Source organism: Atta colombica, unplaced genomic scaffold (genome assembly GCF_001594045.1).
Source record: "Atta colombica isolate Treedump-2 unplaced genomic scaffold, Acol1.0 scaffold175, whole genome shotgun sequence".
NCBI classification, from domain to species: Eukaryota; Metazoa; Arthropoda; class Insecta; order Hymenoptera; family Formicidae; genus Atta; species Atta colombica.
Window position 1 is genome coordinate 277,205 of NW_017259266.1, and position 19,448 is coordinate 296,652.

Below are 19,448 nucleotides of genomic sequence, written 5' to 3' on the forward strand. Positions count from 1 at the left end.
GAACTTTATAAATTATGAAACGCGATAACATTCATATTAGAATATAGAATTATTTCATGTGTATACGTATATGGTATCAATCATTCTTAATGATAATGGATTTATCCTACCTTCGAGTGAATCTTAATAAATTTTATTTTTATTTTACTATTGCTCTGCTTTAAATTCTTTTGTTTCTTCTTTAATACTATATTATTATTCTAAAATTTCGAATAATCTTTTCTTTTTATCATTATAAAATGCGTGACGCTCTTCCACGGCAACTGCTTGCATTGAAAATAGCGAAGAATTTTATTCAAAGAGAAAATTTCACAGCGCCGACAATATAAAGTCTATATTTACTCATTATTTTCTTAAAAGCAAGAGAAGCATTTCCATGCAAGATTTCTCGAGAAAGAAATTCCAATCATAAAAAATTTCCTTCTTTTCATTTAAGTGTAAATGTGCGTTCCATCGAAAGTTATTTGTATTATCTCTATTAACTTTTACAGAAATCTAATATTGATCGATTTAATATCGATACTAACCAATTTATTACTAAAAAACAGTAACTAATTATTTATTTAAAATACTAGAAGTACTGAACACAGTTTTTAATATTTAAAATAAGTAATTAATTATTGTCTTTCAATATTGGCCAGTATTAGATTTCTGTAAATAATTAATAAAAAAATAAGAAAATGCAGTGTATGTTAAACAAAAAAATATTGAATCTTTTAATAGTGAAATTTTTTAGCATCTGAAGAAAACTTTTCTAAGAATCGTTCGAATAATTGTTTCAGGTGTAAAAACATGACTTTTGTATTGCGTGCACAAAAAAAATTTTATTATGGAAAGAACGATTTTGCTGAAATATCTAAAAATTTAGCTAGATACACTTCTGAAAATAATTTTGTTGATTATAAAAATAATTATGTAGAAAATTCAAGTATAATGAACATCTATAAAAAATTTTGATATTCTAGTAATTATAGTGTCCTGCAAAATTATTTTACTAGTCCAACAAAGTTATTATTAGATTTATGTATCGTATTAAATTTTTAGATACTTCAGCAAAATTATTTTCTCCATATATAATTCATCTAATGATATGTAGACGAAGAAAAAAAATTTAACTAATTTTAACAATCGATCCTAATTAACGCGATTAATTAAATGCTCAAGGGTCATTTCATGATAGATTTGATCATTTAAATGTTTCTCCTTCGCTGTGTGTAGATCAAAAAACGAAAATTCGATTGAATTTCGTGTGCTAGCGTTAATTCAACGATTTCGTTCACTATTTCTGTTTAGTACCTCCATTCGCTTTTTTTTCCTGTTTTCGCACTTACAATTAGTGCTTAGTCGATGATAAACTTAACATATGCTTTAGTAGGTCAAATCTCGGTAAAGTTCCATCGAGATTGCGAAAAGATCAACTGTATTTCAAAGAACAGGAAAAAAAAAAGATAGGAGTATGATAAAGATTGTGTGAGAAAAGAGAAAGGAGAGAAGAAGAGAGAATAATATATCGAACTCGATCCCGAGTGACGAAGACAAACGAGATTCACTTTGACGTGCCACAGGAAATTCGTATGATAGAAGTGATGAAAAGAAAGATGGATTTTAGCGAAAGAGACAACAGGATTTGACTCTAATACTAAAATAAGCCGGATTACATGGAAATCAATAAATCGAGTAATTCTCTTTACAGCGTAATCTAATCGAGAGAACGTTTTTTTTATCGCAATGCTCACATTCAGCATATTTCCGATATCTCACTCTCGTGTAACTTTTTTTTTCTCATTACATTTTTATTCGTAAAATCGTATTTTATATTAACATTGTCATGTTTCTACTTTATTGCATGTAGCAAGAGTAATATGCTTTCATAAAATTTTTGTATGTGTACGTACTGATTCGTTATGTGAAATGTATTTTCTACTGTGGACTACGACCGAAAGAACTTGAAAAATGCTATGCTCTAGAATATACCAACGAGAGGGAGAGGGGAGAGAGAGAGAGAGAGAGAGAGAGAGAACAGGATAGAATTTTTATTTTTGATATCTAACTCTGTGAATCCATTTGAGCCGAGATGTGCACGTAATGTGCAAAAAAGAAATAAAAAAAAACGTAACTTCACGTAAAAGATCCTAATTAGAGCCGAATTAAAAGGACAGTATTTTATAAAAATAAAGCAGAAACGCATGGAGGCATGGGGAATAAAAATATAACTGTTCATTTATTTCGCATTTAAGTAAATTCATTTAATAGCGATTATTATACTATGAATTTAATTAAGCATGAAAATAACAAACAATTTTTTGCCTCGCAAGTATTGGGAAGTACTTTTTACTTTTTTTTGTTAATAATGTTAATAATGTTGTTATCTCCGCCGTACCGTATGTACTGTTGCGTGTTATTCCTTAATTTATATTGCGATACCGCGAACAATTTGTACGCATTAAAAATCTAGGCGGTCGAGTATAATAACAATTATCATAAATTAAATATTAAATATCGAATGAGGCTATTGGATCGACTTAATGCCCGTTTCATGCTAATTTCTTATCGTAGTCAATTATTTAATCGCTCGTATTCCAATATAGGTTAATGTTCATTGCTGATTAGAAAGTATAATTTAACGCGACTTATTAATATTTCGGAGACACAACATTATGCTGATGGGATCATGTTCTGCTTCTGGAATTCCACAGATTTTAGAAGACATATCATTATCTTATGCCTCAACAGACAAATGATACACTTCGTACTCTCTACATTTCTTGAAAATGAAATTCCACTCAAAAAATGAAGTGATTATCAAATCGCTCAAATTAGAGTGATTTGATAATCACTTCATTTTTTCATGTGTATAAAGTGAATTCTTCTATGTTGTGGAGTGAATATTTTTATTCGTAAAATTAAGGCATGAATTTGAAATATTCTACATCACTATAATCTATAAAAACAATGCAAGAAGTTTAATAAATAAATCACATATTGATCATCGTGTTGACATTATGTTTTGTCGTATATTATATGTAAAAAATAACGACAACATTTCTAAAAATAAAATGCTAATAAGAATCTATATTTATTGAGTTTAACAACAATATTTTTTAAATTAAAACTCTTAGGATATGTTCTGTTTCACGCACGATGCATCATTTATCCTTGTTTAACATTTGCTAAACAATAAGGATAAATGATGTGCATCATGCGTGAAACGGAACGCTCTATAGATGAAGTCATCTTGACTGATATTTCACTCCAAGCGAGTAACACATTCACTATGATTGAGGTTAAACATTCACTCTTACGAAAAATGAAATGTCATTCCATTCTGAGTGGCAGTATTTTCACTTTTTTTTGGATTGGAGTGAATTTTTATTCTTTTTGAGTGAGATTTTATTCTGAAAAATTAATATGATACATAAATAAATTATAGTTAAATAAGATTGATAATAAATAAGATTGATTGGAATGAATTTTCAATTGTTTTAAGGAAATCCATTCTGAAAAATTTAAAATATAATGAAATTATAGCTAAGTAATAAAAGGATAATTATATTAATTTTATTGATTTATATATCTTGTAAAATTAGATATTAATTTCTTTGTCTTGTTTCTTAGAGATAAAAAAGATCGTTCACGCATTTTCTTAAATGACATCTCGCTTGAAAATTTATAGAATTAAGTTTAAAAAAAATCCGCGCTTTATAAAATTGCATCAGTTATCGAAAAATATAATATCCAAGGTAACAATATCCTAATTTTTTATGGCATAATTGTTTTCTTAATATTCGCCAGAACATCATCGAGGTAGAGAATGTTTCACCTTCGTATATTTATGAGGATATTTTAGGGCACTCACACTCTCTTTCTCTCTCACCGTATTCTCCGTGATACATTAAGGCAAAATGTCGACATTACAGGCACGCGTCGCTCGATATATCATTGCACGAGGTATGCATAGTCGCGTGTGCGCTAGTCTGGATTCGATTCGGCCTTTCTAATTCTCTCACCGGTCGAATTTATTGGGACGCGCGTCGCGACTCGACGGACGGCATCAGCATTATTATTCCATTGGCGGAATTATTGGCGTAATTAACTGCTCAGCTAAATGGTTTTAAATACTCCGCGCCACGCGCTGTCGCAGCCGCTCAGCTGGCTTTTGTCGCTCGCTCGGGATCCTCTCGGCCGATCGATGGAGCACGAAATATGCGACCACTCCGCCGTCGTCCGTCATTGACCGCCGTCGAGAAATTTTTTTATAGCTCTATTCCCGATTTTATCGAGACTTTCTTTTTTTTTATGAAGCCAGCACTGCACGCGCGACCGACCGACTTACAAGTGAACCTCTACCCTTTTGTATATATAATATCTTGATTTCAAGATGGGTTGTAAATTATTGTAAAGTGGATATATAATGTTGTTCTGCAGGAACGATATTTCTAATGATGGACCAATAATCGATGAAATCATATTAATATACGAAAAAAAACGATTTTGCCAAAATATCTAAAACTTTAAATAGATACAAATCTGAAAATAATTTTGTTGGACTATCAAAATAATTATGTAGGACACTCATGAAAGCATGACAAGCAATGTTGCAAAATGTTTTGACATTCTCCCAGCCAGCTCAAGTGTGTTACCATATACATTTGATCCAACAAAATTATTTTCTGATTTGCATCATCTAACTAAATTTTTAGAAATTTTAACATATCGTTCTTTCAAATAAATATTGTCACGACGCTTATCACGACTTTTATTAGGTGTACAACTTTGCTTCCGCCGTTTTTTTTCCGAAATTCGAGGTTTTATTGTAAAAAACTAGTTATACATTTATAATTCAAAGTATTGTCCATCGCTGGCCACTACTTTCTCCCATCTTTCGGGTAGCGTACGAATCCCGCGTCGAAAAAACTGGTCATCTTTTGAGGCTATCCACGAATCGATCCAATTTTTTACTTCTTCATAAGACCGGAAGTGCTGGTCAGCCAGGCCGTGTGCCATTGATCGAAACAAGTGATAGTCAGAGGGAGCAACGTCTGGAGAATACGGCGGGGGGGGTAGGACTTCCCATTTCAACGTTTCCAAGTATGTATTGACCACTTTCGCAACATGGGGTCGAGCATTGTCATGCTGCAAAATCACTTTATCGTGTCTCTCGTTGTGTATTGCGGCCGTTTGTCTCTCAATGCTCGGCTCAAACGCATCAATTGCGTTCGATACCGATCGCCTGTGATTGTTTCAGTCGGTTTTAACAGTTCATAATACACTACGCCGAGCTGGTCCCACCAAATATAGAGCATGACTTTGGACGTCAAAATCACCGTTCTTGAAGCGTTGAAACCACTCACGACACGTTCTTTCACTAATAGCGGCCTCACCATAAGTATTTGAGAGCATTCGATGAGCCTCAGCCGCAGATTTCTTCATATTGAAGCAAAAAATTAAAACCTCCTGCAAATGACGAGAATTTGGCTCGTAAACTGACATTTTCAATCGAGAATAACTTTATGATGCAAATACAAATCGACTAATGTTTCTATGGGGTTATGTTGACAGATGCCTAAGTTTATTGTATGACGTCTATGATCTATTTATTTCGACCACCACTTACCGCTAAAGCTATCTATAGGAAAACGGCGGAAGCAAAGTTGTACACCTAATATAAATTTTGATATTAATTATTAGAAATTAAATTAACCCGTAATTTCCAGAAAAAATTTTATCGAAATTTTACTGAAGTATTCAAAATTTAGCTAAATAAGGATTTAAAAATAATTTTATTGGATTATCAAAATTATTTTGTGGATCATTCAAACATAATGAGTAATCCTATAACAAATTTTGATATTCTAGATCAACTCGAGTGTCCTACATAACTATTTTGATGGTCCAACAAAATTATTTTCAGATTTTCTAGCTAAATTTTTAGAAATTTTAATAATATCGTTCTTTTCAAATAGATATCGTCATTTATCGCGACTTCTATAAATTTTGATATTAGTTGAAAATCAAATTAACCCGTAATTTCCAGAAAGAATTTTATTGAAATTTTATTGAAATTTTATTGAAGTATCTTAAATTTAGCTAGATACAAATTAGAAAATAATGTTATTGCATTATCAAAATTATTTTGTGGATCGCTCAAGCATAATAATAAGTAACCCTATAAAAAATTTTGACATTCTAGCAACAATTCGAGTGTCCTACGTAACTATTTTGATGATCCAACAAAGTTACTTTTAGCAATACCGTTATTTTCCGAAAATATCATCGCTTGTCGCAACTTCTTTAAATATTAGATATTTTAATTATTGGAAATCAAATTAATTTGTAATTTCCAGAAAAAAACGATTTTGCTGAAGTATTAAAAATTTAGCTAGACACAGATTTGAAAATAATTTTGTTGGATTATCATACTTATTATATAAGACGCTAAGCATAATAAGCAAAAAGTTTTGATATTCTAGAAATTAGTTCATACATTCTACGTAACTATTGTATTTTGATTCAATAAAGTTATTTTCAGATCTGTATCTAATTACATTTTTAGATATTTCATCAAAATCATTTTTTCTGTGTGAAACATATGTTTTAGTAATTCTGGAATTTTTCTAATTTTTAAGTGATCGTTCTACGAATAAACTACGTGATAGTTTGTCTAATAGATAAAAAAAGAGTAAAAGAGTAAGAGCATTAGAGAGTTAGAGAGTTAGAGAGTTAGTGAGCTCAAGTTTATCGAAAGGTGAAACAAGCCTAAATAGTGTAAAATGATTTTAAATTATTTTGTTTCACAATCTTATTTTTCACATTTTCATTTTATTCATCATGTGGGCTAATTATCGTACTACATTTATGCTAATGTTACAATTTTTTATATAGTTAAAAATTTTTAAATTTTTTTTAAACGAATACAATAACAGAAAGCTTAGTAAATCTTAAAAATTTATATATTTCTTTAATAGCATAAAAAATATGTATTTCTATTACGGGTTAATCAAGCAATAAGATCGAGGTAGTTCAACCATTCATTCTTCACTAATTCGAAAAGCCTTTTGCGTTTTACCATTGTTTATTGCCTGTTTCAATTGCATGATGTCGTTTGTGAAATATTTACACGACTAAACAGTAATTTATCTAATTTGCTATCACATCCACGTTATATGTCGATTTTATTCCTACAATATGTGGGAGAGAGTAATATTCGTCTGTAATGCAATTTTCTTTCGTTTAGTATTTGCATTCGCTCAATCGCGATTTTTGCTCGATAATGACAGATTCAGTTTTGCGACATATCCATGTTTACGCATTTCCCGCAATGTGAGAGAACAACATATATTTATTACCTAATTCGCATACAATTTTTCTCTATTTAACGGTCGCAATAGCGAAATTATAGCCGCGAAAAGAGCGAATTCAGCTTTTATTAATTTTCGTTTGATCCTGTTTATTACATATATTCGAAAACAAATTATCGGTGCGAAAATAGAGTTGCACGCGCAGTCGCGTATTATAAATCATTAGATATACCGTAGCCGTCGTGCATGCGACGGGCTGCATTAACATATCCTGTCATTTTCTACGAGAATAACCGTAGGATTGCCAGGATTCATGTACGTACGAGTGAGGTCGCGAAAACAGCTTGTAATAGCTACGTCGAAATTTGAGCACTCATGCTTTTATCGTATGAATATTGATGGGCATTGTTTATTGGAGCGTGAATTTCATGGTTAGCGACGAGGTATGTTGTAGGCGCGGACTATTGGCGCGAAATTATTCTCACTATGATATGACGGTAGTTCATTTTCGAAAAATATCATTAATACATATCGCGATATTCCTGATGCTATTAGAAAACGCTTGACGAACATCGCTTATCTTTTTAAATTCGTTTAATAAAATATCGTTTAAAATTAGCCATTAATTTAATATTGAAATAATTAGCTGTGATATTTAACTATATTAGGTGTCTTTGTATACTAAAAATTAGATCTCTTATAAGCAGAATCTTTTTTTCTTCCATATACATGTAGTTTGTTATATTTTTCCAAACTATTTATTCTGCGGTCACCTCACGCTTTTCCTGTATGCTTTTATAGTCGGTTATCGACGTAAATTTACGAGTTCCTTGCCAGTCTACCCTTTATTGTGGATCCGGTTTCCAATATTAATATCACCGTCCAATGCGTTTGATCGTATCACAATATCGGATTTCGTGAGATGTTTGAGAAAGCAGCGCTTAAATAGCAAAGAAACAATGTGTTGCTAATATTTATAAAATATAAAAATAATATCACGATTGACAATACATATTTCGCCATAAAAATATGTATGCGTTATAAGTGCAAAATGTTTTTATAAATATTAGATGTTTAAAACGTTTACATTTCAAACAGCAATGAAAATGAATACATCAAAGTATTATATTTAAATTATAAATTGCTAGAACTCTGACAATTTGTATCATATTTTATTTAATATTTCCCAATCTCTTTTTAATATTACTAATCAATATTTGCAGATTCAATAGTTTTGAACATTTCTTTCAATCATGATGCGAAAAATTGATTGAAACTTCTTACAATTTTCTTATATTCCTCAGAGTTTGATCTTTAAAAAATTATTCAATTATTAAGTAAGTATATATTAATTTGAAGCATTGGATTCGTAAATATCAGTTAAAGAAATTTCGAAACGAACATCGATCAGAGTTAAATGTATGTTCATTGTTTTACATATATATATACTCACACACACACACACACACTAACACACACACACACACACACACACTACACACACTACACACACACACACACACGCGCGCGCGCGCGCGCGCGCGCGCGCACGCACGCACAATATATATACATATTCTTCTAGAATTTGATACTCAATAATTCTGCATTTTTCCATAAAAGAATAATTCATTCAAGTATCTCTCTTGTAAAATGGTCATATTCAATTTTTTAGAATAATAAATAATAAATTACAAATAATAATAAAACCAATCAATTGATTATTAATTTTGTTATTTTTCAGATAGCTTATATTACAGCACACATATGTATATATGTTATGTATGTTACCTCGTCGCTAGCTTATAGCATTCTCTTGGTTTGTTTTTATAAAAACTGGATAATACAAATCCACATGCGATGCTTGCATGCAGTTCCTCCTTTTATTTATTTTACTTAGTTTGTTTTATTTAGCAATACCGTTATTTTGTTTCAATTGCATAAAATATATTCATTGTTGTTGCTCCGTGATTTTCTGTTTCTAATTCGATTCCCATCGTGAATTTACAGTCTCGTAAAATAGCGGTGTTCTAATACATATTACTCATACTGGGATTAAAATTTTTTTTAGATAGATAATCTTATATTTTACGTACTCTTAAAAATGGAATCGAAAGATATATTATTGGTTACTAGAAGTAATGGTTACTAGAAGAAATACTTAACTTTTAAGATATATACAAAGTGAAAAAACAAATATAAAAGCTACTGACTGAAAATTTTAATTAATTAAATATATTTTGTTATTATTTAATTAATATTGATTACGAGAATATAGGTCGAATTTTTATTTAATTTTATTTAATTTATTTATTAAGCAACAAAACTATTTAATTATTCTAATAATGTTTGCTCTTAAAAAAAATATAAAAATGCTGAATTGTTATTCTATTATACATATATTATAATTAACAAAAAAGTTTTGTTACTTAATTCATTAAAACAAATATAAATCAAAATATCAATAAAATGATTTAATTTTTGCACCTTGATCTACTTTGAATTTCATCGTGAGATCTCTCATTAATTAATACTACAAAATACTAGATGTTCAGATTGATTGAGTGGCGGAATATTTAATTGATCCACTTGAAGAAAGCTCGATGAGTCTGTCATTGACTGTCGAACTCGTCATCAGTTTTTCTTGAAGTAATAGAAACAAGATAGCATTCATCTTTAACAATCGATCAATCGATCGAGAAATTGATTAAATAAGATTTGATCAGTCAAGGATACATAATCATTTATTCTATTAATAATCTTAGTCTATAGAAAGTATATTCAACATTCCAAATCTGATTTACAAGTATTACATACTTGATTACTATGCGTAAGTGATTAGTAGACGATATTTACTGATAAAATGCACGCATAAAAAATAGAAAAACCGGTATTCTTGTGATAGAGAGTGATTTTGTAACATGTGTAGATTGACTATTAAATTTAATATTTTTTTTTAATCTAAATTAAAATAATCGATTCTTGTTAAAAATTCTTAAAAAACTTTCTGATTATCCGTAGTCCACAATAATTAATCGATGTTTTCACTCATAGAAATAACTGACTTCAAAGAATGTATCTGTAGAGATATATGTAGTATGTACACTGCATTTAGCAAACTGCGTACGGGACGTCTTGTACAACACGGTGCTCACGAAACGTGTAGTTTCACCAAGTGCGATTATCTCTTTAGCTGGTAAAATTGCAAAGTGTAAAGTAGAAATTCCTGGCGTACAAATTATGACAGTTAATAACCAGAGCGTACGTATATATAACGCGTAAGTAAATAATCGAATTAATTGCGGCGCACGCGTTCAAATAAATACATCCTCGTTCTCACACGATGGTATCGCGTTGTAAAATTCAACGTAATGCGAAATATAATATACATATCGCGCACGTATGAGATATAGGCAATACGCAATTTCCGCTCGTAACGTGTCATCATGTAAATAAATAAAAATGGTATCGTCGTATGTTGTTGGCGGAACGAAATCCGGTCGAATTTACAAACCAGTGGAATGGGAGTGAATATTTAATTACGCCATTTGTTTATCCCATTCTGCCGAATCGCTAATTCGCGCAACCGAGTGTCCGATATCCTCGAACAATAAGCGGCCGTGTATTAAGCTTTATTTACATTTCTCATTATAACGGTCAAATTATCGTTGCTCTGACGCTTATGACTTCGTGACGTTTCGTTGTAATTTTATTTAACGTTATTTATCATGATAATGGAAATGAAATAAAATCCCCTCCGTTCTGGACGGGAGCGAATAACTCAGGAAGATAAGCTCTATTTGAAAATAAATTCTGGTTAATACTCCAGAATATAATTAAATTTGCAAGACTGCAATTTAATTCGCCAAATTGTTGTTTATTACTTAAAAAAATAATCAAAATCGATTAATATCTCGTCAATGAAGCAAATTATATTTCTTTATAATTTAGCATTTTTAGATAAAGATATGATTTTTTTAGAGTTAATTAATTTATAGATGATTTTTATCTCTATATGTGACGTGTACTGATGAATCGTTAACGTGAATTATCTTGATTAATTTAAGAAATATTAATTATTAACATATATATGGCTGCCTGATGAGCGCATAGGTCAAGAAGCTACTTCTGTAACTTGATTACCTTATTTATGAAGGCGCCGAAGAACGCTTTGTGAGTCACGTGTGCATCAATAATAAGATCGAGCATTGTCTCGTGACCGATCGATATCGCGTTGCACGCGAGAAACATGCAACGCGCTTGACGAACGCGTTCCTCGGCGCCGAGAATAAGAAAGTTCGCGATATTAATAGATGCAAATCTTGGGCAAGAATAATTTATTTATCATTTATCACTGTTGAGTCTTTGTTAATAGATTTGCCATCTTTACACTTTCATTACATCATTTTCCGAATAGATTCGTTGATTTATTCGAATTGATTTTTTTTTAATCCAAAACACTTCTTTTTGGCGAAGTTTTATGAAAATTTGCACATTTTGTTTTTCTATTCTAACGAAAAGATCGCGTGATACTTCGAGCTGGATACAAAAATTTCTTACCAGATGCAATGTCAGTGGCTTGCATAATAATGCGGTGTGCAACGCTGTGCTAATCAAGAACGAAGGCTACGAATGCTAATAACATTTTTATCTCGCTACGATAGTTACTATTTGTCCATTTTATTTGTCCTTGACTGTCAAGAGAATTTAAATCGCCTTCAGAATTCGACAGGCTATAGCGCAGTTAGATTAAAGACCATGGCACACAAAATACTCAAACAGTAACACGTAACAGTAGGAAAATCAACATGGATTTACTGCTTACGTTATGGCCTTGCAGTCTCTGTACTAGATTGACAGAAATATTTAGCACATATAATCATTTACTTTGTTGATATATGATTAACAAAAACTTTCTATTTTTTTTATTTAAAATTGTGTTAAAATAACTAAATTTTTATTTGAACAATTTTTTAATGAAAAAGTTAAGAAAATTTTTATTAATTACATACTAATAAAATAAATAGTTATACGTACGTAAATATTTCTTTCAGTGTATAATTGATCAACTCACTTATTATTTAAGTTTTACTGCTTAAGATTTTTTGTGTCCTGTGCCCTAAGATTATTATAGAACATCTCCGTTTTCTAGGGGCAGTCCTAGGATTGAATTCTGCGTAAAGTTTGTTCCTGGAATGTTCCCGATTTTCTCTATATTTCCCTGAACTGATCTTTTTTTAATTATTGATGCAAAAACAATATTATTGTTTTAGTATGATTATGCAGAAATAGCAGGTAGTAACGTACGCTCAGTTTTATAATTCTGTGATTATGTTCTGATTCATCGATAACTTTCTTATCGATAATGCATTGTTTAATTATCGTTGTAATGAACAATTGAAAAATATAATTATTGTATGTCTGGCTTTCCAACACGGAAGAACGATTTTACTAAAAATTTAAAAATATTTAAAAATTTAGATGAATACAGATCTGAAAATAATTTTATTGGATCATCAAAATAATTATGTAGAAAAATATGATGAACAAAGATGAAAAAAAAATTTGACATTCTAGCAATTAGTTTTGAGTGTCTTACATAATTATTTTGATAGTCTAACAAAATTTATTTTCAGATCTGTATCTAAATTTTGAAGTATTTCAGCTAAATCATTTCTTCGGTCATATATTATCTCTGTGATCTACTTTCTTTTTTTTATTTTAGTTCTTTCTTATTTTGTGTAGCAAAATAAGTATCTCAGTTTTTATGTGTTATTGATAGTAATTTATAGAATGATAAACATAAAATTTTTTTAATATTAAATTTTTACTTATAGTTTATTAAGCAGAATAGAACAATATACATATAAAATAACACTAGTTTTTTGTATGGATTATTTTTTTTTATATTATTGGGAATACAAATTCGGTCCATTTCGCTAAAGATAGCTCCAGCTGTTGTGAATGGTTCATGACAGCTGATTTTGGCGGTTTCAGAGAGGTAAAACATTTGCTAATATATTCAGTTTATCGCTTTGAGTTTCATACAAAATGATTGATTTTTACTGTGTTTGAAATGTCGAATTTTGTGTTAACCAAATAGCATTTGCGGGAGATTTTGATTTTCTGCTTCAATTGGAAGAAAAGTGCAGCTGAAGCCTGAATGCTTGTTGAAGTTTATGGTGACACTCCAATTGATAAATTATGTAGGGAATGGTTTCGACGTTTCAAGGATGGAGATTTCAGCGTTGAAGACAAGCCTCGCTCTGAACAGCCAAAAAAATTCGAAGACAAAGAATTAGAGGCATTACTCGAAGAAGATTAGAGTCAAACGCAAGAGGAGCTTGTAGAATCATTATGGGGGTAATTCAACCGTACGATTATGTACGATTGAGAGTCATGAATGAAAAAACAAGGAAATTGGGTGCCTTTTGAACTGAAACCGAAAGGCGATTTTTCACTTGCGAACAGCTGATTCAAAGACAACAGAGAAAAGGTTTTTTGCATCGGATTGTGACTGGAGATGAGAAGTGGATATTCTATGATTCTAAGAAGAAAAAATACTACGCTAAGCCCGGTCAATCGTTGCCATCGACCTCAACATCAACACCACGGCTGAACATTCATGGTTCGAAGATCATGCTCTGTATCTGGTGGGACTAAAAGAGTCTTGTTTACTATGAACTGCTGAAACCTGGCGATTTCACGGGCGATCGGTATCGGCTACCATTGATTTGTTTGAGTCGTGCATTACGAGAAAAATGGCCGGAATACGAGCAAAGACATGATAAAGTTATTCTTCTTCATAACAACGCTCGGCCTCATGTCGCTAAAGTCGTAAAAAAATATTTGGAAACGCTCAAATGGGATGTTTTACCGCACTCGCCGTATTCTCTGGACATTACTCCTTCTGATTACTGGTTGTTCCGAAGAATGCAGCAAGTCACCGGTTCACTTCTTTCGCAAAAATCGAAAATTGGCTACAAAATTGGATCGCCTCCAAAAACGAGTCATTTTTTTGAGATGAAATTCGAAAATTGCCTGATGGAAAAAAGTAGTAGGCAGCGATGGACAATGCTTTAATTGAGATGAACTGTTCATTCATTTTGTTTTGAAATAAATGCACAAAAAAACGGAACCGAACTAATTTATACTCCCAATAATAAAAGAATTGAAATCTGTCCTTATATTTGGTAAAAAAAATTGATACTCTAAGATTTCATACTCAAAATCAATCTTTTTTCTCGTTGCTTAACCCTAATTTCGTTATTGTAAGCAACTGCAGTCACTCGCCTTGGCAGACTTCCGTGTAGTATGAACTGTCATTCGACGAATATAGAACACTCATATTTTAAAATAATGAGTAACACGATATACATTTATTGATATCGCAGCATTTAAAAAGACTTTGTTTATTCCACTCGATACTCTTTTTTTATCATGAAGAATAACGATACATTTAAGACAGTTATATATGATTTAGACGCAATCGCTTTGAAGTACGTGCACGGTTCGTACAGTTGTATCGTATAATGTGTTTCGTGGTAGAAACGGTTATAACGAAAGGGTTAATAATAGAATACGAATGCGGTATCTCGTAACGGTACTACGAATCGTGCATTGCATATCGGATCTGTTGCAAAATTTCCATTTGTTGCGGATAGTGTAGTTTTGTTTACGGTACGCTGTAGGCGATTTTGCAAAATTTTCAACAAAAACAACTTGCGTCGTTAACACTGTGTTCGTGCGATGTGCCGTGCTTTTTGTCGCTATTCTATAGCGTCGATAAAGCGTCGTTCCATCCAGTATGAAGAAGTTAAAAAGCTCGCGTAAGCCCATATGCCCGATCCGGGCGCATTCATGAATAATTCACAATTTATTGAGTTTTTAATATCAATATCGACGGGATCGCGGATTAATCGACTGGCACGACTGGCTAATATTTATGCATCTTTCTTGGTGATGTTCACGTGCTGTCGTAATGTCGACAATTGGCCTTTTTCGTTGATTAGAAGTATTTATTTTTTAGTGGCGTTTGATGCGTACGTCCGGGAGTTTTTTGCGAGATAGTATAAATGGCTTCATTGAAATTTTATCATTTTATTCCATTTTCGAAAACCCATCTACGACAGTAACGATATTGTGCCGGTGAAACGTGATACCAAAGTAACTAGAATGGAAAAAATCCTGTCAGCGTTAAATTTTGAAGTTGCAAGTTGCAATGTTTTTACAATAAGATACTTTCTATTGTCAACTATCAAAGACTATCAAAGATGATTTTCATTTATTGTATACAAGTTGACTACATGTCTATCTTCCTTTAAATTCCTTTAAATGAGTAACAAAAATAGAACGACTCTTGTATCATTAAATAGAAAGCACCCTTTACTTTGAAATTTTATCGACTAATTATCATGATTAAATAACTTGTTCATGTGCGATGTATTCATACAAATTCATGATAATACTTGATTTCCATTTCCTTCATCATATCGCTAAGAGTCGCTGAGTAACATCAACGTAATATTCGATCGAGATGTAACGATAACAAGCTTCATTTGATGCGATTGTGATACTCAACAGAATGACTAAGCATTTGAAAAGTTTTCATATAAAAGTTTTTATTGTAAATACACTCAAAAATATGTATTATTTTTTAAATAAAATTTGCATATACATATGCATTTTTGTGCAAAATATTAGTAAATTTAATTATAATTTAATTTCTAAATACACTGTGTTATTTCATTAAAGTATCGAATATTTAAAATATTATTTTATCGCAATATCCTGTGCTGCACATTGTGTATATGTATAATTTACAAATTTTATTATATATTATATAATCAAATATCAAATATTATATAATCAGATATGAAATATTTCTGTAAAAATGTATCAAAGAGATTTTAACATTATCTCACAATTAATAATTTAAAATAATTAATTTTTGTAATCATAATAAAAGTTATTGCAATACGATATCTCAAATAGGCTTGGTATTTAAAGCTTTTAATTTTATCACACGAGAGTGATTTTGTTATTTAAAAATAATTGATATAATTAATTTATTATTTAACATCGACATCTCTCGCTCAATATTTTTTCACGTAGATAATAATATTGTGAATTTATAGCAAGGATCACGAGCACAGAAATTCCTGGATGCGCGAGATATTTCCACAATTTACGAAAGTCAGTGGCGCGCGTTTTATTGTATGTGTGCAAAACGTGTTTTGTGCTAATGACTTACGGCCTATTTGTAACCGCATTCAGTGCCCTCGTTTTTCCTGGTTTCGAATAACTACACGTTTGCCGATGGTCGATCGCATGACACCGAATGATAGGTCCCCTTTCCCCTTTGCTGATCGATTTTGATTTCACGGCTAGTTTCGCGGAAATTAAATCATTGCGCGATCGACGAAAATGACGAATCGCTTTGTCGTAAATGCGTGCGGTGCAAAATTCTCGCCACGCATTCCCTCTCAAACATAGAGAGTTTAAATGATACTTTTGATGTTTCGCTTTTAACATTTCTTTAGTGAAACTACGTGAAAGAAACTTTATATGTATAAACTACAATACACATATAAATAACATCATAAATAGAGAACCGCAAATAATAAGCTGCATTCAGCAGAAAAAACCGTTTTGCAATTATTGTAATATTTTTTAATATAATTGGTTTATACATTTACAATTAGATCAATGAGGAGCTAATTAAAGGCGAAAACTAATTATAATACAAAATTGTACAATTACAAAGTTGCTTTTTCTGCTAAATATAACTAATGAAAGACAAGGTTGAAATTTATTACAGCCATCTAAAAAGAAAAGAATGCGAGTGTTTCTTTCGAGGTACCAGTAATAGTTACAGATTAGGTGTAGGTAGTATCGTAATAATTCATTACTTTGCTCGGCTTATTTCTGTCATTGTCGTGCCGTTCATTATCTGTAGCGTTATTTCAGTTTGTTTCACGAGCAATCACGATTATTACGACGCATGCTGCCGGTTTTTATCGTCCTTGATTTACCGATAAAAGTTTGCGCCGCAACGTTCACTCACCTGTCAAATTTCGCTCAGCCGTGACAGTTAAAATCTACCATCGAGAGATGCAGAGACATCCAATCTCTGCACGTGCTACTGACTTCACGAGATCGTCTGTAACGAGAAGCTTTTTATTAAAGGTCGCTGAAATATGCATGCTCATAATCAGAAATCCACGAGAGAGTCCGCGTCAAAAATTTTTCATTGACAGAAAGAATGTTTCTTTGAGTGACTTTGAATGACAGATATTTAAACTTGTCTGCTTTATTGCATTAGTCATTAATTTTTAAAGTAATATTATTTGAGAGACATTTGTATAAAAAAAAAGAAAAGAAAAGAAAAAAGTTTTCTACATATTTAAAATGTGTGTTCATAAATTTTTTAAATAATATTTTTCTTAAATAGCACATAATAAAAAAATTTTATTTTATAAAGTTCTATCAAAAATTACAAAATTAATTAAAAATTTTATATTAAAAATGTTATAATTAGATTTCAAAAATCCGTTATATTATTATTGTATTACATTTATATATTTCAGCTTAATTTAATATTTAAGATAAAATCAAGAAACATACCACTATCGTTATCGACCGATCAATCCAATTGAATTTGTAAGAATACAAATTATCTGAAATAATTTCTTCTGATTCTATTGCATCTAAAACCATGTGGTTATCATCCCGACGAACAAACTCTTTCGATCATAGACTCAGCACCGTGGAGAAAATCCAGCTTGTTGATAAATGCGATCACTGAACGTCGATCTCGACTTTAATTTTCAATCGAAGCTTTGCCGATTGCATTCTCCCGTGGTTTCCGATGCCTCAAGTCCTTGAGCTTGATCTCGAGTTCATGAAGTTTCTAGTTTCGTTGTGGATGATTGTAGCTAGGAGTTTGAGGCTAAAGGAAATAGAATTCTTTAGACAGTAAGTTGAAAAGAATAAGTTTCTGTAACACTCGCAGCTATAATCATATTTCGCGTTATTAGAATTATTTATTTTATTTTTTGTACTCAATTTTTAGATTCTTTTGAGTATCGCGTTGTGCATTAACTTACAAGTTGAATTATACGTTACTATCATCCAATTCTTTTTTCAATTTCAACACGGAAAAAACTTATTTAGATATAGATTAGAAAATAATTTTCTTAGATCGTCAAAATAATTGTATAGAACAAAATAATTGTAAAACCAATTGCTTTCAGAATGTTGAAACTTTTCGCAGCATTACATCAACGTTAAATACATAATTACTACATAATAGTTTCTACATAATTATTTTTATGGTTCAACAAAGTTATTTTTAGATCTGCATTTAGTTAAACTGTTAGATTCTTTAGCACCATTCTTTCGATGAAATCATTTTTCAATGAAATTCATTATCAGATTGTTTCATTATCAGCAACCATATTGATGTCGTTATCTATAATGTAATAACGGTAGAGAGCAACAATAAAATGCACGAATCACGTGATAACATTGTCTATTGTAGCTTACATGACTTAAAGTACTCCATTACTGTCAACCGACTGTTTTTATTTCGTGTAAAAAATCAAGCTCACCATTAGAAGTAACTAATTATGCTGATAACAATCGGTAACGTCCGCAACGATTCTTCCTACAAAATTGCCGTTTCCCGCGGAAACGCAAAGCCGTGATCACTGTATAAACCGACCGGTCCAGCCGAGCGTACGACGCGACTTGTAAAGGCCCGCGAGATCGCTCGTATATATAAATCCTGTGTGTAAGAGGGTCTCCCCTTCCTTCATACTAAAATCTTTACTCCCATGGTGTACCCTCTCCCCCCCCTCCCCCCCTACCATCCTGTTTCCGATCGCTCGTTTATTTTGCACCAGCGATTTAATTTTGCACGTCTTTTGCGGTCCTACGATGACATTAAGGACCTCCTTCACTAATCCCGATTAATGCTAATGATTAACTCAATCATAAAGATTATCAACGAGAACCAAATACAGAAGAAGAAGAGAGAGGAAACGTTCTGATACATTAAATTGTTATTGGCATTTATGTGAATTAATCGTCAATTAATTTAACTAGAAGTTGGTGAAAGAGACCTTTCCTTACCTTAAGCGACGTTTACAA

The 19,448-nt window shown here is 31.4% G+C and overlaps 1 protein-coding gene across 2 annotated transcripts in view; it reads right to left on the reverse strand.

Moving 5' to 3' along the window:
- LOC108686340 (cystinosin homolog) overlaps window positions 1–19,032 on the reverse strand; it is a 32,143-nt gene extending 13,111 nt beyond the window's left edge. For both annotated transcript variants that reach the window (XM_018191602.1, XM_018191604.1), the window contains exons 1-3: window positions 18,908–19,032; window positions 17,922–18,246; window positions 17,362–17,457 (exon numbers count right to left, since the gene is read on the reverse strand). The gene's annotated coding sequence lies outside the window, so the exon portion shown is untranslated. The remainder of the gene's footprint in view (window positions 1–17,361; window positions 17,458–17,921; window positions 18,247–18,907) is intronic.
- Between the last annotated feature and the right edge of the window lie 416 nt (window positions 19,033–19,448).